The sequence below is a fragment of the Epinephelus fuscoguttatus genome, linkage group LG23 (assembly GCF_011397635.1).
Source record: "Epinephelus fuscoguttatus linkage group LG23, E.fuscoguttatus.final_Chr_v1".
Classification (NCBI taxonomy): domain Eukaryota; kingdom Metazoa; phylum Chordata; class Actinopteri; order Perciformes; family Serranidae; genus Epinephelus; species Epinephelus fuscoguttatus.
The window spans coordinates 2163720-2183673 of NC_064774.1; the positions used below are offsets into that span (position 1 = coordinate 2163720).

Below are 19954 nucleotides of genomic sequence, written 5' to 3' on the forward strand. Positions count from 1 at the left end.
CTGACCTGTACTCACACTTCCTGCTGGTTCAGACAAAGAGGAAGAAGCACAAGTATGATGAGGGACATGAGACCAGTCCACAGGAGCTGACGGAGGCTGACAGGGACGTTCTTCTGAAGCTGGGGAGGCTGGCGTTTGAACATCTGGAGAAAGGAAACATCATGTTCTACCAAGAAGACCTGGAGCGCTGTGGTCTTGATGTCACAGAGGCCTCGGTGTACTCAGGAGTTTGTACAGAGATCTTCAAAAGAGAGTCTGTGATCTTCCAGAAAACAGTCTACTGCTTCTGCTCATCTGAGCGTTCAGGAGTTTCTGGCTGCAGTCTACCTGTTCCACTGTTTCACCAACAGGAACACAGAGGTACTGGAGGACTTCCTGGAGACAGACGAGGATAATTACAGATCCCTGGATGTCTTCTTACAGAGAGCCATGAGGAAATCCTTCCAAAGTAAAAATGGTCACCTGGATCTGTTTGTCCGCTTCCTTCATGGCCTCTCTCTGGAGTCCAACCAGAGACTGTTAGGAGGCCTTTTGGGTCGGACAGACAACAGTCCAGAAATCATCCAGAGAGCCATCAACAACCTGAAGGAGATGAACACAAACAAGATCTCTCCTGACAGAAGCATCAACATCTTCCACTGTCTGCTGGAGATGAACGACCTCTCAGTACATCAGGAGATCCAAGAGTTCCTGAAGTCAGAGAACAGATCAGAGAAGGAACTCTCACAGATCCACTGCTCAGCTCTGGCCTACATGCTGCAGATGTCAGAGGAGGTTCTGGATGAGTTGGACCTGAACAAATACAACACAACAAGGGAGGGACAACTGAGACTGATTCCAGCTGTGAGGAACTGCAGAAAGGCTGGGTAAGTCCAGATGTGATTAACATCATAAATCATTGTAGATTAGTCGTTTAATTCTTCAAATATACACACTATGAAATTCTTATTATTCATAAAATGTTCAAATGATGTGTCTGTTGTATTTTGTCACAGATGTTCTTGAGCTGTTTCAAATGCTGTGAGTGCAAAACATGTAGATGTTTCAGTTGGTTGTGTTTATAGCTGTTGAGTTCATGAACACAGTTTTTCTATTGATTTCTAATAATTGTTCCAGTTGACAGTTTTTCACCTTTATGTGATGGAGGCACCATGTGAACCTGATAAAACAAATGATGGACTTCAGAGGTTGTTGTTGAGGTTTTATCACAGCAGCATTTCATCACAGTATGGCAGTATTTGATGGTTCTGAGTGAAAGCAGTAAAGTTATTACTCCATAAACAGATTGTGTAAGGTGTTTTATAGAATCAGACATGCAGATAATACCTGAGTTTATTCACCACTATGCTTAAACATTTAAAATAAGATCTGTATCATTTGCCAAAGGAGATTTCTGAAGTCCTAAAAACTGCTTTTATCCAGTTGTTGCTGTCTCTTTTTTCATGCCTCGGCGCCGGCGACAGTCGTGGCCAGAGGCATCATGTTTTTGGGTTGTCAGTCTGTCCACGACATCTCAAGAACACCTTGAGAGAAATTCTTTAAATTTGACACAAACGTCCAGTTGGACTTAAGAATGAACTATTAGATTTCGGTGGTCAAAGGTCAAGATCACTGTGACCTCACAGAATATGTTTTTGGCCATAACTCAAGAATTCATTCACTAATTATGACAAAACTTCACACTAATGTCTAACAGGATAAAATAATGAAGTAATGAGATTTTATATCCAAAAGGTCAAAGGTCAACTTCACTGTGACATCATCATGTTCTGCATAAAACACTTCTCTGGTCATTATTAAACGTCATATCTCAGGAACAGAAGGGGAGACATTTGGTCAGAGACTGAGTTGGTGACACTGATCTTGAAACTGTGCTGATTGTATAGATCTTCTGTGCTGTCGGGTTGAAGATGTGTGTGAAGCGTCTGTGTTTTAGAATAAGTAGCTTCTTTGCAGCAACATCCATATTTGAATCATTGTCTACTGTCATGGACACATATGAGTGTGGACAGACATGGATGTAAACTGTAAGTGTAACTTGACTGGTGAAGCATACGACCACGAGGCAGTAATTCTGGTCATGAATCAGCTTTTAATTAGTTTGAATTCTTTGTGTTCTTTTTTTATTCTTAACTATTTTCAGTCCATCAAAACAGGATATTTCAAACTGTTTTATCATCAAATCCATAAAGTAAATATACAGTGGTGGAAAAAAGTTTTCGGACACCCTTAAAATTTTACACAATCTCAAATATTATCATGAAATATTTGTGGAAAAATCTTTTTTGTGTTTCAAAAGGTGTGGCTGCATTAGACAGATACAAACAAATACAAATTATATTTTTTTGTTTATTGTTTACAAGAAAAACTAACAAAACTAAATTCTTGACAGTTTCAATATGTCAGTTCTCAACATTGTCGGTATCAAAGTCAACAAATAACAGAGAATGTGTTCAAAACTGAACAAAATATAAATAAACCATCACATCATCAAATTAATATTTAGTAGTCCTGCCACTGGCACGTAGTAGAGCTCTAATCCTGGCTGGCATGTTCCCCACGAGCCTTTCACACTGTTGAGGGGTAATCTTGTCCCATTCTTCTTGAATTACTGCTTTTGATTCTTCTAAATTCTTTGTTTTATGCTTTGAAACAGACCTTTTGATAATCCACCACAGATTTTCAATGGGGCTCATGTCCGGGGATTGAGCTGGCCACTCTAAGACCTGGATACTGTGCTCCTGCAGCCAAGTTCTACTGGCCTTGGATGTGTGGCAAGGGGCATTATCTTGTTGAAACATCCAGTTTTTACCTCAACGGAACAGTGCACGCACAGAAGGGAGCATGTGGGTTTTGAGAATGGTCCAATACTTGGTAGAGTTCAATGTGCCATCACAGACAGTGAGATGACCAACACCAGCAGCACTCATGCATCCCCAAACCATGATACTGCCTCCACCATGCTTGACAGCAGGTACTGTACATGCTGGAGATAATGCTCGCCTGGCCTTCATGTGCCCTCACATTAGTAGGAGGAAGATAAAGCTGGAAACTGGACTCATCTGACCACAAAATCTTCTTCCAATTCCTGGCTGTCCAGTTCTTGTGTGCCTGGGCCCAACGACGCCGGGCTAACCTCTGTCTCTCATTGATCAGGGGCTTCTTGATAGCCTTGTAGGACCTTAAGCCATGATCTAAAAGTCGGCCAACTACAGTGCGGGTGGAACACTTGACACAAGTTTGGATTGACCAATTCTGCTGAAGCTCCTGAGATGTCATTGGCGGTTTTGCCTGCACATGCGGATCAGGATGCGATCATTTCTTGCTGAAGAAACCCTTGGACGCCCAGATCTTGGTTTGTCTTCCAAGCTGTTGGTTCGTCTGTATTTCTGCAGAGTGTATCCAACTGCTGAAGGACTGCATCTGCACTTCCTGGCTATCTGGCGGCAGCTGTACCCTTCCTGGCTGAGAATCTTTATCTTCAGGCGTGTTTCCTGCGTTAGGTTCCTTGTTTTAGCCATTTTTGTGTCTGAAGAACTTTCAGATGTGCTGGCTTTATGTAGACACGAAGCTTGGCAACAAAAATTGTGTCTTTTAATAAAAAGAACGACCTTCATCACTGGTACCAAAATGACCCAGTACTCAAAATTTCTTATGTATTTTTATGGAACCAATCAATTTTAAGTTTTTAATGGCTTTTTTAGGATTTATTTTGTATTTTAGCTGTGACTGTACTAAAAGAAATTGCACTTGAAGACCTAAGAGTGATTCTTAATGCAATATTTCACAAATGCATGGGGTGTCCGAAAACTTTTTTCCACCACTGTATAGTGTCTCTTTGACAATAACAGATTTTGTAATATATGTGTCATGTCAGATTTACATGGTGTGGACTCTCAGAGACTGACTGTGAAGTCGTGGCCTCAGCTCTGAAGTCCAACCCCTCCCATCTGAGAGAGCTGGACCTGAGTCACAACATCAACCTGCAGGATTCAGGAGTGAAGCAGCTGTGTGCTGGACTGGAGAGTCCAAACTGTAGACTGGAGACTCTGAGGTCAGTTCACTTGCTTATGTAGGTGTTTGTTTGTTTGTTTTTGGATATATATATAATATAAATCCTTTTCAGAAATGTTGTGTCTTTCCAAATGGCTGAACAGTTGGTTATGAAAGGCAGAGAAATGATGATTTAGAACATTTAGACACCATCAAGTTTGAGATTTATCCAAACAGAATTTAAGATTCCTGAGGTTCTGAGGTTTCTTTGTTTTCATGTTAACGTCACATAATCACTTGAAGTCACAGACCTTTAGACTGCAACAATAAGCAAATAAATAGTCTGCACTGGAAACATCTTGGACTTTAAGGACAGGTTGATATTCTTTCACACTCACACGCCCATTAGGACTGCACCATTAATGATCTGGATTCATACGTCTATGTGATCTCATTTCTAAATGACAAGCATTCACTGGCTCCTGTTTCCCTATGCATCCATGTGTTGACTGATGTGCTGTGGAACAATCCCAGTTGCTATCAAGTGTTTCCTCTATCAGTGGGATCCCCCACCCCCCTGAAAGAAAGCAAATATTTTATTGATGTTATTGACCTTGTTTATGTGCACTGCTTTGATTTGAGCTCAGTGTGAGAGTCTTTACTGTGTTTTCCTGTCGCTGGGCTGCGTTTCTCTCCCTCCTCCTCGACCCACACAGGTGACGTTACTTGAGTTAACAGCCTCTGGTTACATCACTGTAAGTGGAATAAAATCTTCCAAACGTGTCATTTCTGATTGTAATCCACCTAAAACCAAAGACAGACACATGTGGACTCCAAACTAGTGGAGCTGAAGCTGACAGGCTCCGCCCCCTCCAACAAGCGCGTGTTGAGGCTCAACTGGTGTGTGTGCAGCAGCCCAGAGTTTTCAAAGTGTCTGTGTGTTCACAAGTTTTGTATCTTTGAACTGAATCTCTGTGGTTTGAAGTTTAGTTTCTCTCCTGCGTTGCTGTTTGTACTTTCAGATATCTGCCTTACTTTACTGTTTCATGTTCGCTGTCAGACGGATAAGATTCGTATGAAGTCACTGCAGATGAAAAGCCAATATTTTCTGCTTTGGCTGCTTCACAATAAAAGCTAAACAAAGCTAAAATAACAAAACAACATGGGACTTTTATTGTGAAGAATTTATCCACTGTTTTACAGCCGCATAACTCAAGACAAGCGTCATATAATGGTCAGTGTGTGTTATTTATTCTAAAGCTGAAACTTTACATTCTATGTTTTATGCCTCTGTGCCGGAGATAGCCGTGACTGGAGACATTATGTTTTCAGGTTGTCCGTCCATCTGTCCGTCCCATTTTAGTGAAAGTGGTATCTCAAGAATGCCTCAAGGGAATTTCTTCCAATTTGGCACAAACGTCCACCTGGACTCAAAGATCAAATTATTAGATTTTGGTGGTCAAAGGTTAAAGATCAAGGTCACTGTGACCTCACAAAGTGTGTTTTCGGCCATAACTCAAGAATTCATTCACTAATTATGACATAACTTCACACTAATGTCTAACAGGATAAAATAATGAAGTGATGAGATTTTATATCCAAAAGGTCAAAGGTCAACTTCACTGTGACATCATCATGTTCTGCATAAAACACTTCTCTGGTCATTATTAAAGGTCATATCTCAGGAACAGAAGGGGAGACATTTGGTCAGAGACTGAGTTGGTGACACTGATCTTGAAATTGTGCTGATTGTATAGATCTTCTGTGCTGTCGGGGGACAATGGATTATACGAGTTATACATTATACGAGTACCCGCGGTTCACATAAAGTGAAGAGCCTGTTTTTTATTCACTCTGAATTTAGTCTGGATTCTGGTTCCGGTCTAGAGAGCGGATGCGGAATTCATCAAATTCACCAAAGTAAAAGTGTTCACCAAAGTAAAACTTTAAATTCTGGGGTGTAAGAAAATCGATTAACTTAATGGCTTGGGGCTTTTCTTGTAAATTATATTCTTTAAATTAAAAGTATCACCACATTTTTATTAGCTTGGTGCTTTTATTTTGAGGGCGCATCCATCGAACTCCGGATCCTGTCTCACTCGCCCTGGTTCCGGTTCCTGACCAAAACAGCCACTAACGGCCCCAGACTAGCTGCACTTGTGTGTAGCCTACGACGTCAGTGTTAAGGGCACGTTCAAGACCACCAACATTGTGCAACAGTTTAACACTGTGTTAAGGTTTCTCTTCTGGTCATCGGCCTCGTGAGCACAGGAATCAGTCTGAGCCGATTACCTCAAAGTGGCGTTAGACCGGCCCGATTCATCGATTAATCGGTCGACCTCTGATTACAATAAACAGTAATATAGGTAATGGAAAAATAGTGTTTTGATTGATAAGTAAACACAGGTGAAAAAGTGCAGTGTGTAATGTAATGTACTATATGTGTATCATTCCCAAGTACACAATGGTCCCTCCCTAAACCAGGTTTAGTAAAGGTTAGTAAAAGGCTGTGATGGTCTCTTCTGAATGCTTCTAAAAGAAAGAGGCTTTAATTCATCCAAAACATTCCAAGTGTTGTGAAAGGAGAAGATGTTGAAAAGTATACACTAACAGAACACATAATCTGAGTGAGCATTAAGTTTATTTTATGTAGGCTTGAGTGAACATATTATTCTGTAGCTCTACTAACTGTTAACATATAGTAAATGTACTTGAAATGTCAAAGTTCACTTCCATGTATTGAGGAACATTTTGCTACATCATGTTGTTTGATATTTAATATTTGAAATATGCAGGAACATTACTGTCAGAATATTTCAATTTCATTTATGTTCTATAGAAAAATGTTGAACACATTAACCTATAGATGGTGCCTCAGATAAGCACAATCAAATGCTCTTAAATAGTGAAAAAGTACAGCTTAAGTTTTATAATCTGACTGCCGAATAATACACTAAGAACAATACATTACATTTTCCCCTTGGCAGTGCATGTACTAGACTGTCTCAATTTCTATATATTGTCCAACAATGCCCACACAAAAAGGCAAAAATGACATTTTAATGTTGATGAATTAGCAAAGTAATTAAGACAGCAGAGCTGCATTTACCTCAGCAGCTTTAAGGGGAATACACAAGAGATAATGATAGATCAGATGTTACTAACGTTACTTTATGAACTACTTAACCATGTTGACTAATGCCACTGAGCCCTGTCTGGCTCTAGTCTGTACACAGTAATGACGTTCTGACAGCAAAAAGCAAACTACACGCGCTGTGCTAAAAGTTAGCAAGCTAGCAAAAAAATGATCCCATTACAGCCGCCTTACCTGAGTTGCATCTCCCACCTGGTCACACGCCAGAGCTGCCGCCACAGGTGCTGCTGCTGATGCTGCAGAGGATGGTCCAGCAGCAGAAAACAGGGTTGTCAGTTTCTGACATTTTGCAGCATTTGCAGCAATGCCTGTCTCTTTTTTTCCCTAATCTTCTCCACACCTCCCTTGTGCTTCTTCTCCATAACTTCTGATTGATTGATTGATTGATTGATTGATTGATTGATTGATGAATTGATGCAGAAGGAGGACGGGACAGCCCGTGGCCCTCAGCCCTCGGCTGTGATTGGCCAACAGCTCAATGACGAGGTGAAAGGGGTGTGACACACCCACATGGGCCAAAGATGATGAGCCAAACACTACTAGAGAAACTGTGAACATTGGTTATCATATTAAAGGCCAGCCCAACTGCGCCTAAAGTTTTTCACCGCCGTTATAGTTTACAATCACATTTTACACAAGCACATCACACTAGTGGGACCAATAGCAAATAGTTAAAGCAAACTAAAATGAAAGCTGTGTGTATGTAGTCTGTTTAACTTAGTTTGTCACTTCTCTTAAAATGTACCTGAGACAGCCTACCTGTGGACAGTGAGTGTCCTCAGTAGAGGTGGGACAGAGAGCAGGATGAATGACTGATACTGATGTCTGTTCTTCATGCTTATCATGCTTCATGTCAGGAGTAATATTTATTTTATTGACATGTTAGGTTTGTTTCCAGTGAGATATTATTGAGTTTATATAGTGACTTTGTTGTTGTAAACATGACTGTTGCTGCCATAGACTGTATAAAACTATATCCTGTGTATTTTCATAAACACTTGACCTTAAAGGTAAACGTCAGGAAGTGTGTGTGTGTGTGTGTGTGTGTGTGTGTGTGTGTGTGTGTGTGTTATTAGTTACTGTTAATGTCACTTGTTATGCTTCTGTGCATTGACAGCTCTTCTTTATTCTGTTTCTGCATTATGTGATGTTCCTCTGTCAGATATGTGACTACTTTTTTTTTATTTCTAATGTGACACTAAAAACATTGCTACTTTTACTACAGTAATTTGCACCTGTTTAGAAATGTGTCATCACCAATAGCTAAAACAAAAAAGTTTCCAATAGGTTGCCTGCTGCTGAAAATGTCTGGCCCATCAACATTTTCTGGTTTAAAATCCGGCCCAGTTGAATTTGTAATTGAACAGCCCTGCTTTAAACACTTGATTTCAACTTAAATTTACCCTCATGATTCTTTAAATAAGTGATTTGTGTTTGACTGCACAACATGAGTTAGTGATGATGGAGCCACTGGTGGAGCTGGCAGAGTTTAAGAGGTGAAGTCACTACATCTTTATTGAAGTAGCAGCACGTTGTCAATGATATTTATGAGAGCTGTTTTTCACTTTTTGTATTTTCCAGTCTTTAACCTGCATCCTGTTGGGATCAGCACAATAACACAATGACAAAGTCACTCTACTCAGTTTAGGGCAAAGCTCATTGATCAGGACGTAGTAATGTTGAGCTACACATTTAACACCTGAACACATCTGATTGTTTTATTAATGATTTTTATCTGCATCATTTATTCTTCATTCAGACTGAATTTGTGCAGTTTGTCAGAGATCAGCTGTGTTTATCTGGCCTCAGCTCTGAAGTCCAACCCCTCCCATCTGAGAGAGCTGGAGCTGAGTCTCAACAACCTGCAGGATTCAGATGTGAAGCTGCTGTGTGATCTGAAGGAGAGTCCAGACTGTAAACTGGAGACTCTGAGGTCAGTAGAGGGTTGGAGTGGGTCCATGCTGGTTTCAGCAGTATTATATTAAACACAGTTAGTATCAGAGCAAAGATCCAGTACTTCCTGTAAACCTCAGACCTTCTCAGTGGCTCAAAGAGGGGAATGGTGACAGTCTTCAGGAGAGGACAGAGAGGCAGACAGAGAGAACAGTCAGCCAATCAGATCAGAAAGAAGCTTGTTGAGATAATGTGTTTAAGTTGATGTGAAGACGACTGTTGTTGTGTTCATGTCTACAGGAAGTGAAGCTGGATTACAGCTGACAGCATCACAACATGTATAGAGACAGCTGTCCTCCTTCATCAAACTGTCACACCATCAAATCTCACCTTGATAACAGGGGACCTGTTATGCTTTGCTGTTTCTGTGTGTGTGTGTGTGTGTGTGAGTGTGTGTGTGTGTGTGTTTTATATAGCCTATAGTGTTACAGTGAAGGATGTTGGTATTAAATGTGGCCAAAGTTTCAGATAATGAGGTAAATGTATGTAAAAGTAATCCCTGTGAACAAAAACCTCAGACTTCAGACTGTTGTGAATACCCTGTGTTCAACGGCTTTTTCTACTGAAGCTAAGATTTCTTTATAAGGCATACAACTATGAGGCGGTAATTCTAGTTTGAACATTAAAGCATGTAAACAGGTTGTAGTAGAAACCCAGAATCCAAATATGAAGCTGTTAATGAGCATAATATGTCCTCTTTAAAGTGTTTGTTGTCTTCATCTTTGTCACAGCTCTGAGATCAGTCTGACTGAAGCCTACAAATCACTGGCTCTTATTTTATAGAACCATCATTACATTTAGTAACCATGTGTTCTTTATACAGAGCAGAAGCTCTGCTGAAGTCCAGTAATCACAGCTGATGTGTTGCTGTTCAGTCTTTGGATGAACATGTAGAACATTTAACATGATATATCTGTCCATCAGTCATTTGTTCTAACAGACTCAGTAAATCCATCATTAAAGTGAATCCCTCTGTTTGTGCAGCCATGATGCGTTCAGGACTCTCAGCAGTTTATTTACACTGTGTACTTGAGTGAAATCTGCAGAGTAAACAGACTTGATGCCCAAAGTCTCTGCAGGTCTGTGAGCTTCCAGCTCAGTGTGTTCACTCCAACACGTTAACATGAGAGCTGGAAGGAAGCCGACTACGCTACACAGCTGCTCCACTCTGCTCTGAACAGGAAGTCCCTACTGGTCTTTATACTGGATGTGCTGCATCACTGACTGACAGCTGCTTTATAACTTCTCTTGTCTTCTTCTCTCATCAGATGGGAGCCATGAGAGGATCAACTGTGTCCTGATGATCCAGAGATGTTGAAGCAGCAGCATCAGTTTGTGTGTGTGTGTGTGTGTGTGTGTGTGTGTGTGTGTGTGTGTGTGTGTGTGTGTGTGTGTGTGTGTGTGTGTGTGTGTGTGTATACACCGTATAATAGTGAGGTGATTCAAATAAATGCTACAAAAGGACTTTTGTCAACTGTTGTACTTTGTTGTTATTGTGTGTTTTAAACACAGTGTTGTTGTAGTTACTTTTAGTCATGGAGATAATTTGATGCTCCTTAAACATTAATTGACGTTCCAAACCAAAAGGAAGAACTTTATATTTTTTGGTTTCATGACGGTGCACCCACATTTTAGCATTAAATCATCAGAATACTGTTCCATATTTCCAGTGCTCACAGTATTCACATCTGTCAGTGAAAATAATATATCCACACTATAAAAATACTCCATTACTGGTTCTTTATTCAAAATGTTACTAGAGTAAAAGTACAAAAGTATCAGCATCAAAATACACTTAAAGTAGCAAAAGTTAAAGTGCTCATTATGCAGAATGCTCCATTTATATTATGGATTATAATTATTGATGCATTCATGTGTTCATCACTTTAATGTTGCAGCTGGTAAAGATGGAGCTCATTTTAATGACTTTATAAACTGCTGCGCAGTTTAATCTATAATAATATCATTTATTAGTTGATGGTATTTTGTATTAATAATCTACAAAGTAACTGAAGTTATCAAATAAATATAGTGGAGTAAAAAGTCCAATATTTCCCTCTGAGATGTAGTGGAGTAAAAAGTGGCCTATAAAGTATCAGAAAATGGAAATACTCAAGTAAAGTAGGCGACAAGTAGTGATGACCAAATGAAGCCTCATGGAGCTTTGTCTTTATCTTCTGAGCCCACTAGATGGCACTCTCTGTTCAACAAAGGGTTACAGGCACACTGGACTGTCTGTCCTTGAGCTGTTTTCTTTAAACCAAGAGCGCCATCTAGTGGGCTCAGAAAATAAAAATGGTTAATGGAGCTTTATTTGGTGATCACTCGCTTCAAGTGGGCCTGTCTGTCTGTCTGTCTGTCTGTCTGCAGCAGGTCAGGATCAAGGTGGCAGCTCTCTCTCTTCTTCTCTGTGAGTAACGAGTTTTTTCAACAAGGTATTTTTTTTTACTGTTGTGACTTTTTAGATTCTGTTTCCACATTTTATTCATTGCAGGAGTGATTTGTGTCTCTTCTTATTTCACATTCTGTCTCTTTGTTCTTGTTTTAGACTGAATGCAAACTTTAATTTTCCTATAAACTACATGGCGATGCACCAAAACCACACATTTCAAAAACTCCTAACTTCTCTATCTGGACAAAAGTATGTGGACATCCTCACACAGCAGTGGTGGGATGGAACTAAGTACTGTACTTGAGCTACATTTTGAGCTCCTTGTACTTTCCATTGACTTTATACTTTTATTCCACATACCTTTCACCATCTGTACATCTTCTCAGGTTTTTGATGAGCTTTACTTTAATATTTAAATCTAGCAGTGCTTTGTTCCCTCATCTTGAGTCATCTGGGCCCAGTATTTCAAAGTGATCTGATAGGATTATCCTGGCCGGATTGGATTAAATCCTGATCTGATCTGAAAACTGGGTATTTCAACACAGATCAAGAGGATCCTGATCCTGAGGATCAGGATTCAGTTCTGGTAATCCAATCCTCCCTTTAATCCAGATAAAGGCTGCATTTGGGTATTTCAAAAGTTAAGGCAGAGATCTGGATCAATTTAATACCAGATTTCAGGATTATTTGGATCCCACCTCAGAGGTGGATTTGACAAAGCCTCAGCTCCACTTCTCCTAGATATTGATACTCAAGATGTTCATTACACTTCATCTAAATTAGTGTTTTAGTTGTAAGTAATTTCAAGCATAGAAAAATATTGTTTGGCCATACTTCCTGAAACTGCTGTAAATAAGAGTAACAAATACAGACCGATTTCTCAACGTCTAGTTTCACCTAACATTGTAACCTGTTTGTACCAAAACACCCAACATATGTTTGTGGTCAGACAAAGGCAAGGAAATGCAGTGCAAAGCAAATTTATTTGTACAGCACATTCTTTTCTTTACATAGAGTGCAAGAAACAACACAGGGATTAACATAATAAGCACATGGCAATTCAAACAAAGTACTAAAAAAGCAATTAGAAACAAATGATATGTGTGCACTTGCATTTTTCCAATGTTACATCACATGTTTGAGGGGGGAAAGTAATAGCTCAACTATGTCCTGAAAAAACATTGCTGTATGTCTAAATTTAAATCACATTTAAGCACTTTCAATGCATATTTTCATGCTCTGATTTAATGAAGATAAATTTTACTTAATTCAGATAAGCTTGAAAATACACCTTTAAAATGCCTGGGAAGTGCTTGACTGTGATTTTATAACATGCAGCAATGCATTTCAGGAAGTGTTGTGATTATTTTACTTCATCAAATCAGATGCTATAGTGCTATATGTTTAGTGGGAGCCTTCTACAAAAGGGGATACATTTCAGGATTTCCAGCACTCGACCTGTTGTCTCCATTAGCAGTGGCATTGCTGAGTGGTCCATGGGTGTGAGTGTATTCTGAAAGTAGAAGTAGAGTGTGTATGAGCATATCTTTGTCATTGTCAGGAATCCACAATAGTCAGAGAAATTGTTTAAGTAACGTTACAGAAAAGCATATCATCAGCATGACTGTAGCATACCCAAACTCGATCCTCTGACACTTCTGAATGAACCGCATCATTCATACTAGTACTGTGTATTTTTCCTATACTGCAGCAGTCTGCTCTGCACACATGTAAAAAAAATAAATAAATAAAAAAGTCCGCTGTGTTGGCGATAGCATAACGTTAAACTCTGAACAGGTTGGTGTTTAAAGAGTTGATGTATGACGTACTTCTGATTAATTCCCTTTTAAATTAAACCATAGACCGCAAAATACATCAACAAAGTCAGCTACCTCGCTAGCCTGCTAGCTACTTAACATGCAAGTCAATGGAGCCGCGTTAGCTACCGTTAGCATGACCTCGGCTCAATTAGAGATCGGTACGCCCACGTTTTAAGTAGGTGACAATTCAAATAGCTGGCTCACATCAGATGGTGGGTGGCCTTCGTATGGTCTTTAAAACACAACACATTAGACAACGGTATACTTACATTTTGATGCGAAAGCTGTGCTACCAACTGCTCCTTTCGTGAAGTGTTCCGCCGTGGAGACAGAGCACAGCGGGTCATAATCTGAAAGCCACGCCCCCAAAGGGGAAATGTTTAGATCCGGGGGCGGAGTCGTGAGATTTGGAAATCCGTATCCAGTCAGATTGGGATCAAAGTGATCCACCCTGCCAGTGTTTTGAAATACCCAGATAAAGTCAGCAGGATCACCTTGATCCCTGACTGAGAAAAGGAGGATTTCATTATCCGGATTATTCTGATCCAGATTACATTAAGTTTTGAAATACTGGGCCCTGATGTGTTGATGTTGAATGTTTGTGATAAACTGAAGGATGAAGTGTTCCTTTTATGTTCAGAAAATCGCCCCTTCTTTTTAAGCTAAATCAACAAATTAAAAACTCTCTGGGATCAGTTTGAAAAGTCGTTGTCACAAAGCTGAAAACAGGCTCTTTATCTGACTTATTAGATATACATGGTTCTCACAGGACAGCCACGCTGCTAACATATGATGATCTTGTAGAATATGATGCATTGCTGTAGATTAAACTCCCCAACAGTAAAGAAAGGAGTTAAAATGCATCACAGGCATTAATGCAGCAGGAATATGAATCCAGAAACATCAGACAGAGAAACACAGACAGCATGAAACATTCACTGCACCATCATTACTTTCACTTTTGATATGATAAGTACATTTGGCTGGCCCCTTTTTTGTAAGTGGTTTTGTGTGCGTGACTTTTACACATGTTCAGTGACTCCTGAACAGTGACGACATAACCTGAGGCCTGGATTTGGAGTTAAAATAATATATATATATATATATATATATATATATACATAATACTATTAACCACAGAAATCCAAAACACCTTAAATCTGGAGTCACTTCCACCTTTCAACATATTTAAAAACCTTTTAAAATCAACCATTACTGAACAGTGTCACTGCTTCTGACTTGGTGCCTTTCAATAGTATGTCTGTTTTACCTTGTTATGTGTCTTAATGAGTGTAATGTGTTCTCATTGACTTTGTGTTCTAGTATGTTTAGTATGTGAGACTTGTGTTCTAGTGGTTTTAGTATGTGTCCATTGTCTTGTTTTTTGTGTACTTTAACTATTGGATGAAGTGATTAATCAGGTGTGTGCTGGGTGTGCCGCACACCTGATTAATCACTTCATCCAATAGTATAGGAACGGAAATACTCATGCCTTTCAGGAAGTAGTGGAGCTGGTGCACAGAGCCCATTAGAGTTAAATTTCTCCAGTCACCTTGAGGCGTCCTGTTCTACATATCTACCAAGTTTAGTAAAAATCCATATGGCGGTTAGGCCTAGATAAGAAATGAGCTCTCTAGCGCCCCCATTTTGTTTGATGGGGTCAATAATGGAGGGGTCCCCTCAGATTATGTGTGGTCATATGCCTACAAAGTTGCGTGGTGATGGGTGAAACCCTTGAGATGTTCTACACCTTTATGTGATGAGCCACGCCCTCCGCAATATTCATTGCCTTATAGAAGCTCAGTTTTAGGAAGTTTTCCAACTTTTGCCAAGAGGGAACTTTAGATATTGGTCCCTAGATTATGTTCACCCAGTTTCATGCAGATCGCTCAAACTTCCTAGGAAGAGATCCATTTGAAGTGTTTTTCAAAAATTTCAAAATGGTGGAAGATCTATATAAGCGGAAGTTATGGGTTCTTGAGGCAAATGTGTTCCTCATGAGGAGAGGCATCTCTGTGCAAAGTTTCATGTCTCTACGACATACGGGGCATGAGATATGCCCATTCAAAGTTTGACATTTCAATCGGTTGCTATAGCGCCCCCCTTTGGCCAATTGATGAAATATTGCTTCATTGGCATCCTCCCATGACCCTCTACCACTGTGCCAAATTTCACATGGATTGACCAAGTCAGTGAGGAGAAAAACATGGAACAGACACACAGACAGAGTTTTCATCATAGTATTTGTAAGACACTCTTGAAACATTGCCTCCGAAAGGACTGCATGATGATTTCCCTCTCAGTGTCTTCCTGTGATTCTGTATATACTTAACATTCTTTGAAAATGTCTGACATTTGTTTTCTGTAAATTGTCTCCTGAGTACTTTTCTTTTTAAAAGAAAGATTTGCTCCAGGCGTCCCTTGCTCACCTCCATATATTCGTGTATACATGTTGATATGTGCACGTTATCAGGTTCATTTACCAATGTGACCAGGGCCCTATTTCAGAAAGCAGGATTAGTGATAACTCTGAGTATGTTGAGCCTGAGATGCAGCGTAAAATGATGAGTTATAATGAAGCCGACCTGTGAACTTGTGTTTGATATTGGCACCATTAAGTCATGTTTAATGTGTGTTATAGGTCAAACTTTACAGCACTTCTCAGGAACCCTCCGCCCCCTAGTGTTTTGTACATGGCCTCTGCATGAAGCCTACACACAACTAGAAATCAGCCCTTAGTGGTGCAGACACCATGAATATCCACAGCTGTGTGTGACGACAGCTGCTCTGTTGGAGAACCTCCGATGCTGATGTGACACACTTGGTGACACAGCACTTCCTCTTGCTGTTCTTCATGTCGACAGGTCTAATGAGTCGAGGAGACTGATTTACAGAATGATGTTTAAATGAAGCCTAGTGATCCATTTTCTTTACTTCCTGACCCCACTAGATGGAGCTCTTCATTCAACAAAGAGTTGAAAGCAGTGAAGTGCATTTCCTTGAGCCTTTTTCTGTAATCCAAGAGCGCCATCTAGTGGGCTCCGACAATAAAGACAAATAGCTCCTGAGGTTTCATCTGGTCATCACTAGTGTCCACATCCAGAAAGTGAGGCCTGTGAACGTGCACACGGTTTCACAGTGACCAAGATGTATGAAATGGAATCAGGAGTAGTCTTTGAGCTTACAAAGATGTTGAATGAAGGCATACATACAGGGACAACATCAGGTCTACACTCACCATTTCGTCCAGTTCTCAGAATCTGTCCATGACAAATATTATATACCAAGTTGATCCATTCATCAACACTCAGCCATATCTTTTCTTTCTTCCATGCCTCTCTCTCCATACGCTCTCAGAAATATTTGAAGTAGGTGTTGATTTAGGATGCAAAATAATAATCATCCTAATAACAGAGACTGTTGAGGAGTCCCAAAGCTCGACTCTCAGCAGAGTCTCAAGTCTCTGTGTTACTGTCAATAACTTCCCATGAGTCAAAGGGGGGGAGGTGCCAACAGAGAGGAACAGCGAAAGTGAAAGTCTAAAGTCAGTGGTGTGTTCAGACTCCATTTTAAAGTGCACAGAGCAGTGAGAGGAAGACAGGTCGTGTGAGACACGGTGAGTGTTGATGTTTATTCATTGTTTAGTGTGTTCTAGGGGAGAGTAGGGTCGGTTGGGTCAGTGCCACATCTTCACAGCTTCATCATCACACTTGCTTTTACCACCACCATCATCTGACGCTGTTTTTACAACCAGGCTTTTCCTGTTAAACACGAGGCCTGCGCGCAGCTACGGATCTGCGCGCTCCGGTGCTTCGGGCGCGCTCTTGTGTCAACTCTTTGAATGTGCGTCACAGTGAAAAGCTCTAGTACCGCGAGCAGCGGCACTTTATAAACACACAGAGAGAAAAGGGGGACTCTGCCGAGGGATTGTGGCGCAGTTTTGTTGGATAGGAAGATGTTGAGTGTACAGTCAGCTCTCCCTGCTCTTTGTTACACTGAGTTTTGGTTTCCGCCCTCAGATCAGATCAGTGCACGGACACTCCCTAAACTTTAGGCTCGTTGGAGATGAAGTGAGCCTTGCCTGGAGAGTTCCCAGCAGCCTTCAGTCTGTACAGGAAGTCACAGGAACACTCACATCCTGTCAGATATGATGGTGATTTATTCAAATATAATCAGACTCATATATCAGTTTGTTCTCAGTCTCCAGTTGTTTTAATTCTGATAGATTGATTTAGTAAAATGCTTTACAGGCGATCTGTAGTTTATGTTCATGGTTCAACCTCCATTTGACATGAATTCTCCTGTAAATCAGCATCATATCAGTTTGACCTGTCCCCTCAACTACACAGGCTGAATAAACTGTGTCTGACTATAAGCTTCATGTTTGATACAAGACAACAGCTTTCATTAAAGATCAGTCAGATACAGTCAGGGCTTCACATCTGTACACATGTTAGTTTAACCCTGTAAAACCCACTGTTGCAAATTTACAACATCACTTTTAACAATTCTAAAAAAAGGCCTGCAAATGTTTTTTTCCCTCAAGACCAAATTTACATAGTTAATGGGTCCTATCGTTTGTCCTCACAATGCTATTGGATAGAAGAAGTGTTTATAGGTCTGGTCATCTGGCCATGAACTCACTCTACCTGCAAACTTCCTGTTGAGCTCATCTCCTTTTTTTGCATGACTGGATTTGTCAGGATTAAAGTAAGTAAAATTCCTTAATTTTTTTTTTGTGTGTGTTTATTACAATGTCTAGAACGTGTACATATTTAGTTATTTTGGAAAACATTCATCAAATTTGATTTACAGCTTGTTATGTCTATGTTGTAATTCTACAATGGGTCAGTGTGGTAGTCAAAATAGCCTGTGCTCCTCCTTACACATTACATAAGGTCACTGCACTTCTCACATGGTCACAAATTGAAAAAAAATGTAGTAGAAATTTAAAGTATTAGATGATTCATTGTAATGAAGCTCTAAATGTGCTTTTCTGTTAAATGTTTACTTAGTTTAGCTTAGACCATAATTAAACACATGAATAAATTGTATGTATTTGAAACTCCAACATCTATAGCAGTATTTGAAACTCCCTGTATCTTTGTAGTTTTTTGTTTGTCTTTTAACTTCTAAATGATCCTGAGCTGTTTTTCTCAGTGTTGCCCAAGCAGCAGTTTGTAGCATTAGGAGATAGAAAAACAGGTTCTGAATGTTCTGGATTTGTTGGGGGGATGCCTGTTGCACTGTTCAGGGACAGGTGCGAATGGTCTTGAATGTGAACCTGTAAGTGCTCTGGGGGGATGCATGTGTTCCTTTCGTGATTCAGTAACATCTAAGGAAATGCTTTGCCCATCACTACACCAAAGTGTAACAACATCAGCTGGTTCAAACTAACTGATGAACAGAGACTAATACAAAAGTGGTAAAGTGAGCTCAGCAGTGTGACATCATGTGGTATATAATATATATTTAAACAAGAGTTTAAACTGGAGAAGGATCTGTGGCATGAAAACAAAAAAGGCTGTTTGTAACTTTAGAGTAAATAACACCAGAGGTCCTGAAGTCAGTGAAGATGTGACAGGCTGGACAGAAACCAGAGGATCTGTAACCTCTGTAATGGTGATGACGATGATGATGATGATGGTGTGGGACATGAGTTTCATATTCAGTTTGAATGTCAGAATGAAGCTTAATGACTTCCAGAGAAAGGTATTAGCCAAAGTATTATTTGAACCGTCCATCTAAAGTCATCTGTTAACTGGGTGTTTTGTCTATAGGACGTTCTTCCTCTGTTTGAGTAACATTGGTTGTACTTTGGCCACGCCGTGTGCCATCCTTCTGTTATTGTATGTAATGTGATATGGTCTTGAAAATGAAAATAAGAAACTGAATGTATTTGCCATCATCCAGAGGTTTTTATCACCTTAACTGGGATCAGTGGACCAACAGTATCTCTTTAGCCCATGAATTTAACGATCCAATGCCTGTTGCATTGTTCAGGGACAGGTGCGAATGGTCTTGAATGTGAGCCTGTAAGTGCTCTGGGGGGAAGCATGTGTTCCTTTTAGTAAGATAAGTACAGAGCATAATAGGCCAGCCAGACAGTATTGTTTGAATGTAGTAAACAACATTGAAAGTGACGGAGGAAAAAGTTTTGTAAATATATTTTTTTTCCAATATTTTTATTTATAAATGCTTATTCATAAAACTATGATTGTTGTGTGATTATTACTCATGATATATACTGTTATGGGGCTAAGTAAGAAATCAACCCTGCAAATGAATACTTAAATGTTCTGTATATCTGTTCAGGCAAAGTGAGTACAAACACAGAAGTTCTGCTCCCAACTATGCTAACGTTGAAAATTTACAACATTTCCCTAAAAACTTACTAAAATGTAAAAAATTTGAAAACTCTTTGATTTCTACATCAGAGGCCTCCTAAAACAGTATCTGAGAGGGAAAAAAAATATGCTCATTTTTTTCTATATCTGGGTCTTACAGGGTTAAGAATGACCACCAGTCTGTGTGATGTTAAATACTTCAATAATTCAAATACACTGTGTATGTGTGTTACAGTTCTCTCAGATTTGGGAAGATGGCTGATTTGGAGGCAGACAGGGACAGATCAGAGTGTCC

At 39.9% G+C, this 19954-nt stretch overlaps 1 long non-coding RNA gene and 1 pseudogene across 1 annotated transcript in view; one reads left to right on the forward strand and one right to left on the reverse strand.

Annotated features, from left to right (window-relative positions):
- LOC125883943 (NLR family CARD domain-containing protein 3-like) overlaps positions 1 to 19954 on the forward strand; it is a 129935-nt pseudogene that overhangs the window by 87355 nt on the left and 22626 nt on the right.
- Positions 1 to 19954, reverse strand: part of LOC125883990 (uncharacterized) — a 116959-nt gene that overhangs the window by 82612 nt on the left and 14393 nt on the right. Inside the window, exon 2 of the long non-coding RNA XR_007448619.1 lies at positions 463 to 582. This is a non-coding gene — a long non-coding RNA (uncharacterized LOC125883990). The remainder of the gene's footprint in view (positions 1 to 462; positions 583 to 19954) is intronic.